Source organism: Populus euphratica, unplaced genomic scaffold, assembly GCF_000495115.2.
Source record: "Populus euphratica unplaced genomic scaffold, PopEup_1.0 scaffold80.1, whole genome shotgun sequence".
Taxonomy (NCBI): Eukaryota; Viridiplantae; Streptophyta; class Magnoliopsida; order Malpighiales; family Salicaceae; genus Populus; species Populus euphratica.
The window spans coordinates 707,576-717,724 of NW_011499960.1; the positions used below are offsets into that span (position 1 = coordinate 707,576).

At 32.9% G+C, this 10,149-nt stretch overlaps 1 non-coding gene across 1 annotated transcript; it reads left to right on the top strand.

Moving 5' to 3' along the window:
* Positions 1-1,463: 1,463 nt before the first annotated feature.
* On the top strand, positions 1,464-1,544 carry TRNAL-AAG (transfer RNA leucine (anticodon AAG)). Its single transcript has one exon. It is a non-coding gene; the product is annotated as a tRNA-Leu (tRNA).
* The last annotated feature ends 8,605 nt before the right edge of the window (positions 1,545-10,149 follow it).

The window sequence follows — 10,149 nt, forward strand, 5'->3', positions numbered from 1 at the left end:
TAACCTATATGATTGTGTAGCTCTATAAAACAAGTTCTTTCCTCTAATGTGATAATAGTACTAAAGTGTAATTAAATAATAGATATACTAAAAAATTCTTAATGAATTTCATATTTTTTTTGAATAATGTTCAAATTATAATGAATATTTGATGGAATAACTTATATGAGTATGGAGTAAAGCTATTCTAATTAAATACCAATAAATTTTTAAAGTATTCATGAATAACCTGGTCATGTAGATATAATATAATCGGTAAAATATCTAACTCATAATAAAAAAATTTGATTAATAAAAATTAAAAACTTCATGAATAATTATATAAGTTAAATCTCATTCTTCACACTTCAAAAGACACTAGGTTTCCTATCCTTTTTGTTTATTTTTTTCCACAAAATCAACCCATTTAAAACTCAAAAGTTACTCATTAGATAAGAGTAAAGATTTTTCCATCTCAACATATTCATTTGGCTCCCAAAATAAAGCTGCCGACTTTGTGATCACTGCCTCTATTGCATGGCCTGTTTCCTCGATCACTTTATTTATTCCCCACACATACTCAAGCATCCCTAGTCACATCACAGAGCTTCAAGCAAGGTGTACAGCTAGCTGATTCACAGCTTTTCCCACTAGCGATCGAATCGTACAAGCAACTCCTTTGTACTCGGTGTTTGGACGGAACACTCAAATTTAGCAATAATATGGTCGTAGAGGAGATCCTCTGCATACTGTGGTTCTAGCAGGCGCGGTCCTTGTTAAATTGAATTGACGAGACTTGGAACATTTATAATTATTTATAATTTCATTTTTTTTAAATACATTTTTAAAACATAAAAAAAGGAGGGCTCGAAGACAACTAGCATAATTCATGTTTTTTCTTCAGCTTGTGCCATCTTAAAACTTGTGTCCCAGCTAAGCAATTGCGTAGATGGAACGCTTTTAACTTATGCAAACCCGATATTCCCCCTTCTATAATAATTGTCAGTCGTCAAGCAATATCTATTATAATTGTTGAGAAAATCTTGGATTAAAATCTATATTTATGTCTGAAAGTGATGGAGATCGAATATGAGAAATATACCTATTCCTTAAAACTCAATCAAGATGTTACAAAAATGTTTGGAAACATGTGTAAATCGCATTTAATTTTTTTTTTATATTTTTAATTGTTTTGATTTTAAAAATAATTTATTAAAAATAAAAAAATTATTTTGATATATTTAAATATAAAAACACTTTAAAAAACAACTATAAATTACCTTATCCTTGATTTATATGTAGTTTTTGTGCTTTAAGCCCCCCTTTCTACCTTAAGGAAAAAAAAAAGCAAGACATTTTAAATCTCCTGCCATTAGATTTAGGACCTGCGATTTAACTCGTCTTGAGACTTCAATGATAAATAGGATTTGTTTGGCACCACTAAAACATATATATAATATATATTGCTGAGCATGACAACCATGGTTGAGATGGCCGAGTTGGTCTAAGGCGCCAGATTAAGGTTCTGGTCCGAAAGGGCGTGGGTTCAAATCCCACTCTCAACATGTTTGTTGTTTGTTTTTTTTTTTTTTTCTCATATATATATATATATATATGATTTATTTATTGAATGCTCATAGTTTATATGGAGTAGTAAAATAGCAATTAAATTGATTTCATAAAATCTGCAAGCAGAATTCCTTCCAAACATATTAAATATTCACATTATAAATTTCCTTCTTTTTTTTTTTCCTGTAATAGGTATTACCTTGTCTTAAGATATATGCATGATTTAATTCTATAATCTCAGTGATAATTGCAAGCAGCGCCTACTTGTAGGATTGAATAGGGGTGCTCGGGAGTTTAATTAGAGTTATTTTTAAAGTATTTTTTATTTGTAAATGTAATAAAATAATATATATATATTTTTTATTTTTTAAATTAGCACATCAAAATACTAAAAAAAATATTAATTTAAAATAAAAAATAAAAAAAAATATTTTTTTATTTTTTGAAATAAAAAAATAAAAAAGTATTTGAAATTATCATTTGCAATACCTTTTCCGCGAAGGCAATGTACTCAATTATTTTAATTTTTAGGCTCGGGCAAGGTGGCCATGCCGTGCAAAGCAGTGGACATCTCGAACAAAATAATTAGCAGAATACCCCACATGATGGAGATCATAATATCCTGCAATCAAGTGAGTTTTGAGATTAATAAAAATAAATCAATTAAGACTATGTCTTGTAAACTGTATTTGAAATTATCCTTTAAAATAAATTTCAATTTTAAAAGCATTAAATTGATATTTTAGATGATTTTTAATAAACTTTCACCAATACTAAATTGGTTTTTTTCTTTTTTTTTTTAAGTATGCATTCAAATTCATCCTATATATTTTCCTTCTCACTTTATGAAATATTAGTTTTACGTTTATCATTTTGTGTGTTGAAGTATATATAATTTAATCAACATAAAATAACTCTGTTGAGAGAACTAGGAAATGAGGTGGGGGGCTAGAGAAACCCAGTCCTTACAATTTTTTTTTTCTAACCCTTCTTTTAACGATATTTATATTTTTAATTTAAATAATAAAATAATTGATATTTTAATCCTTTTAATTTTATTTTCTGGTTCAGATAACTAACTTAAAAGAGGGCGAAAGAGTGAAATGAACAGACAATATTTTATGTTGAAATGTGAATCGCAAGATGTTTTTTTTCAAAGAGATATGATATCACTTGGAAACCTTTGTCGTAAAGTTGCCATCAATTTGATTACCACTGAGGAGCCATCATCCCACGGACAATTTTGAAAAGTCTCAACACATGTGAAATGCCTTTCTCACGTGCCAAAAGTTTACGATGATGCTGTTGTATCACAAGTTGAGTCATAAGAAGTAAACTGGTAAAATCACCATCATTTTATTTCGAGCCATGTGATTTCCTTCTTTTTTTTTTGTGATGAACAATTTCGAGGACTCTGATCAGAATACAAAACGACAACGTTGGTTCGGCATGTCGTACACAGCGTTGTTTCGCAATCATCATGGTTTTGTTTACGAGGGGTGAGCTTTAGTTCGAAATCATCTAGACTTAACTCTAAATGAATATTTTGTCGGGTTGAGCTTTAGTTCATATTTCCTCAACCTTTCAAATAACTTTCTCAAAACCTTTATATGATCTTCTTCTTTTTTAGACTTGGCAATCATATTATCTACATACACCTCAATTTTTTTTTATGCATCATATCATGAAACATAGTCATTATGACCCTCTGATAGGTGGTCATTGCATTTTTCAAACCAAATGGCATAACTTTGTAACAATATATCCCCTAAAGTGTAATAAAAGTTGTCTTTGTCTTATCTTCTGAAGCTATTTTTATCTGGTCATATCCTGAGAAACCATCCTTAAAGGAGTATGTGGAATTATATACAACATTGTCAACCAAAACATCTATGTACGAGAGTGGAAAATCATCTTTGGGGCTAACTTTGTTCAAGTTTCGGAAATCCAGGAAAACTCTAATCTTTCCCTATTTCTTTGGCATAACAATAATGTTGGATACCTATTATGGATATTTAACTACCAGAAAGCTTGTATTCCACTATTTCTCGAGTTCTACTTTGACTTTGATCCAGATATTAGGGTGAGCTCTTCTTAATTTCTACTTGATTGGTTTACAACCTTCCTTTAATGAGATCCTATGTACTATGATATTTGTGTCGATCTTATGTACTACAATATTTGTATCCAAACCATACACATCCTCTTAAGACTAAGTAAAACATCTGCATATTTTTATAGAAGGGGTGATCATCGTTGTTCTTTGCTCGGGAGTAATTAAGATCCATATTTTCAACTCTTTTTTGGGCTGATCATTACCCACTTCTATGATTTCGAGTTCTTTTGCAATGGGCTTCTAGGTCTGTTCATGTTGTTCCATCATCTTTGAGAATTCTTTAATATTACTTTCATCCCACTCTTCTTCTTCCACTGCAATCACATGTTCATTAAAGTTTGACCATTCATTTTTGATGTTTAGTGTATGTGATATTGTGGAAGATCCTCTTTCAGGAATCTTGAAAGCGCAATGTGTATAGTGTAAATACAAATATAAATAGATAGCATTTGGAAAATGCTTGATCTCATTAAAGCAAGATGGGCTCAATGACAAAGATAAAATCTAGCTGACCTCATGAGCCTTGATTGTCAACTAGAGGAAATAAAAGCATGCAAAAGCAAATAAAAGCAATGACAAAAACATGTTAATGCAAACAAAGCTGGTTTGGATTTTAAAAATTACAGGAGCTTCTTAGGTCACCCAATTTTAAAACTTCTTGCCTACGACCAGCATTCACACATGTTTTGGTGGAGATTTCTTCTAAAGTATAGATAGTTAGTTGTAGCAGTGATTCATCTTCCCCTCCTGCTACTATATTCATATCACCCCCTTCCTTTTTATCCCTTTCTAAGTGTTTATGCTCATGGTTGATAGTTCTTGAGTAAGGCTTTTTGAACCTTTATCATTTTGCATTATATATGCATTCTTAAAGAATGATACCCCAAAGGGAGGGATTTCCAGCTCTTCTTCTTTAAGCTCTCTCCTTTTAATCCTAGCTATTCTTCTTTCCTTTCTCCTTTCAGCAGCCCATCGATGTTCCTCATTTTTAGATTTATACCCTAACCTAAAATTTTGATCATCACATTTCATCTTTGTTAAATTAACCTTTTGTGGTATTCCGGTGATAGGGTTATGTTGAAATGGAATCTTGCGCTCTAAAAAGCATTAAGATGCCATCCTTGTTGCTTCTAAGATCCTTGGCCTTATTAATACTGTGTTTTCAGGTACCCAGTCAATGTTTACAATCTCAAAAGCATGGCTATATTCATCCTTGCAATCCTCTACCTCAATGAAAGGTATGAACACATTCTTTATCATGGATACTGTCTCTTTAGCTTTGACAGTTACTAACATCCCATTCATGATATGCTTCAAATATTAGTGTAACGATGAAGTTACTGTACTAGCTATGTGAATTCAAGGTCTTCCTAACAACATACTATATGAAGGGTGAATATCCATAACTTGAAATGTCACTAAAAACAATTATGGTCCCATATATAACTCAATTTCTAAAGTTCCAATTATCTATCTTGGTAAGCCATCATATGCTCTTGCTATTATGGCACTAGGCTTTATATGAGATTCATCAACTTGCATTTCTTTCAACATGTGTTTTGGCAATACATTAAGAGCCCACTATTATCGAGCACCTTTCCTCTGAGGCAATCCTTGCACCTAGTAGTGATGTACAAGGGTTTTTTATGTCCAGTTTCTTCAGCATCTAACTCATCAGTTGTAAAGTATAGATAATTAATCGCATTAATCCTCCTCACCAAATGTTTCATGGTTTTCTGTTTAATGTCTTAGGGTACATATGCCTTATTCAATACCTTTCACAAGGCATTTCAATATGGCACAAAGCTAAATATCAAGGACATAAGGGAGATTTTAGCTGGAGTTTTCTTTAATTCATTTACTATACAATATTTATACAATATTCACTGTACTTTATTAACTTCAAAAATTCATTTGAGTCCTCTTCAGTTAATGGTTTATTAACATCTAGTTCTTTGCCTAGGTTCACCACCTCTTTGCCCTTTGCTTTTCTTAACTCCTCAAGTGTGAAGCACCGGGCACTTCGAGTCAGCCTACTAATCTTAGTTTGGAACAAAGAAAGAGGGGTCCCAACATTGAAGGCAAAGTCATAATTATAGGGCATTGCATTGTGATTTCTCTTTGTGTAGGAAGGTTTAACCAAGATTAACTTTAGCGACCCATTAGATGTTGGTTGGACTTTATATACTTCTAACAACTTGTCTTGGCCCTCTATCATTCTTATTTCATCATTGTTATCCATGGCTTCAATCCTTAGTTCTTTTATGATTATCATTTTCAAATTTTTTTTGCAAAACTCCACATAATCATTGATATGATGTCCCTTCTCTTTATAGAACTCATAATAGTCACTCCCTTCTAGATGATGTTCATTATTCATTTTTAGGAACCCTAACTGTACCAACATACCATGCAACTTCTTCATAGATACTTTTAACCTTTTGCTTTGATTCCTAACCTCTACTATGCTCACGCCACTATTACTTGCAACATGATTAGGTAGTGAATTTGAATTAACATTAAGTGTGTCTTCAAAAGACATGTACCGTATCTTGATAAGCTTTAACAACCTGTTATTGAAAGCATAAAAAGTTTCGATTCTATGCCCTAGGTTACCAACATGATACTCGCTAGTTAATTCTGATTTGTACCATATAGGAAATGGGGGTTGGAACGGTAGTAAAAGGATTGGAGTTATGTGTCTAAGGCTCAATAGTTTAGCATAAAAGTCCTTTAAGGGCATGGGTAGTGGTGGCAGCTGTTCTAAAGGATATCTTGTATTTGGCCTTTGATAGTTGTTATGGTTGTTTGGTTGGTAATTTGTTCGATTGGCTTGAAAAGGCTTGACAAAGTTTATGTTGGTGAATTGAGGGGTAGGTATTTGTGGGTTTTGATAATTTACTTTATTGTCCTTGTACTCGTCTTCCAAGTTGTTAATGTGACCTTTTCATTTCCTTCCTGTAAAACCTTTATTTTTTAAATGTTCTGCTATACGCCTAGCTTTAAACCCTTGCTCTATTCTTTTTGCCACACGTATAATATCATAAAAATGTTGAGATAAGCTATCCATTTGATGCTCATAGTAAGGTGTCTTGAAGGTATTGGTGAACAGAGTCACCATCTCTATCTTTATCAAAAGGGGTTGAACATATGTTGCCCCATCTCTCCATTTTTGCACGTAAGCCCTTATTGACTCCTAACTCCTTTTTTCCATTAACATAGGGCTTGTTCTATTCGGAGAAATTTCCAAGTTGAACTTGTATTGCTTAAGAAAAGCCTTCACCAAATCTTTCTATTTCTTAATTTAGCATTATCCAACCTCATGTACTAGCTTAGGGCAGATCCTGCCAGACTATCTTGGAAAAAATAGATCAGTAGCTTATCATCATAAATCACTTGGGCTATTTTATTGCAATAAGATCAAAGGTGAGTGTTTGGACATTCCAATCCAGTGTAGTTGATGAACTCTAGTATCTTAAAGTTCTTTGGTACTATGATGTTTGGTACCAAACACACTTCAGCTGCTTGCATGTGATCAAATCAATCATTACCCTCAACTACTCTTAATCTTTCTTCTAAAGTAGACAACTTGTCATAGTTCATAAAATCAATGGATCTATTACCAGGGGGTCCATTTGCTGTTAAATCCACAGTGATGGGAGCTTGACTTAGCAGGATAGGGGTGATAGGTATAAAATGTTGTTCTACTGTTCAATCTACCCCCAAGTTTTGAGATGTCCCTAGGACATGAGCTGTTGGTGCTCTTATAATTAGTTAGGTAGATGATCCCTCCCTGTTTTTGGCTTTCAAAAGTTGCTCGAGCAGATTGGTCATGCAGACAACTTCATACTTTACTGATTCCAACTCGCTTTGATAGTGGAACTCTAAGTGAGCTTTTTCCTTGTTCTCCATTTTTTTATCATAGTCCGGTGTGATAGGCTTTGAAGGGGGGAGCTATGTTTCACGATCTGGAATGCACATGATAAATTATGAGCAAATACGTGATGAAAATGCAATGTATATGCGATGACACTTTTTTTTTTTTAGAATTGATTTATGACTTTCATAATCCTTTAGGTAAGATTTCTAAGCCGAACTAATTGTTGTAAAAGAATGTTTGCCAAGTTCTTAGCATGGTTGGTTACCAGAATACATTAGAAAGAAAAATAGGTCATGGCCTTTCTTATAAATAAGAGTAGCTTGTACAAAGTAAAAATAGAAAAGGCCTTATACATCACTACCCTAAAAGACATTTCCTCCATTAGTTAAGTCCCCAATAAAGGAGATGATGGTCCCTATATACTCTTGGTACTTTGCAGCATCATTTTAAAATTGAGTGGCTTGTTGTTGTAACCTTTCCGCATAGTAGGTTATTTGCTTGACCTGTTTTATCATACATCTTATCTTATCATAGAACAAGGTGTTATATGCAATTATTACTTCATTGCTATTTCCTAAGGCTTCATTACTTCTTTCTAATATTCAGACTGTTGCCTCCAATCGTGCTACCTTATCTATTACCCGTTGTAGCTCTTCTCTCATGATATCCAGCTCGACTATTTTGGAGTTAATCTGAACAGTAAAGCTGTTAACATAATTTTGACATTTTTAAAGTTCTTACTTAATCTTATTCAACCCTTCTTCCATCTCAAAGTAATGGCTCTTCAAATCCCTCAACTCATCTTCTAAATATTTTCATTGTAAAGCTATTCTTCGTACTTTTGAACACTCAGCTCTCTTTTGTTAATCTCTCATATCAGACTTATCAATTTTCCTTGCACTTTTTTCTTCCTCAAGTTATACCATATATTGAGCCTTGATCTTTTTTTCTTTCTCTATGTCGATCTCAGTTGGTCAATTCTTCTCCTTCTCATCTTTTAACTTCTTTGTAAGATAACTTCTTTCTTTCTTTAATAATCTATCATCTCTTTATCAACATTTATCTTGCCTTTTGTTGATCTCTTGATCTTGGCCAATTCTTTTTCAACGAGCCCATTCTTGTTAGCCAATTCATCATATTCATTTATTTGATTCCTTAACTCATTCTGGACCCTTTTTCCTATTTCCTCAGCTACCTCGGCCCTTTTCTGCCATTCTTTCAACTACTCATCTTTATTTTCCAACTGCTGGTTCAGGTAATTTCTCATTGTATTTTCATCACCCAATTGCCTTTCCAAGAGTTGTTGTTGCCCTTTTTTTTTTCTTAGATCAATTATACATTGTTCTAGCTGCTCTCTTAACTCTTCCTTATTATTAATCCTTTTTTTTTGGTTGCGCTATTGATGATATAGGTGCACAACTTCAGAAAGCTCTTGATTTCTTTAAATCTTATAATTCTAGCTGAATGATGATTCAAATCTGCTTTCTTATTCCTTTTTTAACAACAAGGGCCTTTCCTAGTCTTGTTGGATAAGCTCTATCTCTTCAAGGAATGGTTGATCCTTGAATAAACTTGTGAAATTTGCTAAACCTAGAGTCTTTGGTATGTCTGACATTCCACCCAATTGCCTTGCTATAAGTGCAGGTGCATAACTGATGTATCCGGTTACACAAATCAGGGGAACCCATGTCTTGCTTCCGCAGCTCATTTTGAGATAGTGTCATTCATCCATTGCGCTTTCCATTTGAAGTTGCTTTGAAGTAGTGCAGTATACTTGTCTATCTAAGCCATCTCGTCCCAATTCTTCCAAGTTTCCTCTATGGTAACCTTTAATAGTCGGAGGTCAAACCATCATAAGTTGTTGAAGATGTCCCTTGGTTTTTCAATATGATTGATGATCCATAAATACAACATAAGGCTGCAACATCTCATGGCTCCTTTTCCATGCATTCTTGACACGACTAACAGATTGATATCTTCTCCCAAGTGTAGGAGTGTCGAAGTAATAAATAACCCGGCAAGACTGGGATCGAACCATAGGGAGGTTAATTGTATAAATTATAGATAACAATAATACAATAACAACAACAATAGTAACAATAATTACAATAATAATAAAAATAGTAGTAGTAGTAGTAGTAGTGGCAGTAATCATAATTATAAAGAAGAAAAAGAAGAAGAAGAAGAAGAAGAAAAAGTTAATGAGAAGTGTCATAACTCAATTCTAGGTTATTCCCCAAAATTTAATTTGTTTTTGAAAAATAAAAATCAAATAAAGACTGACAACGTGGAGAAAGTAGGCCAGAAAGTTAAGCTGTAATTTTTAAAGATAATTGAAGGCCTGATTGTACCCCTTTATGCCAAAAAATGGAGGAAACAATACAAATTCAAGGTCAAAATTAAATGATTATTGGATGAATTTGTATAAACATTAAGTCCAAGGACATAATTAAATACTTAATGGGCCAATTTGATTTAATCATGGGCCAAATTAAATTTTAATTATGTTTAAGAATTAATTTGGGTCCAATTGAAGGATTTAATTAAGTGCAAGGACTTAATTATATTTTAAATGGGTCAAATTAATTTTATTTGGGGCTTAATT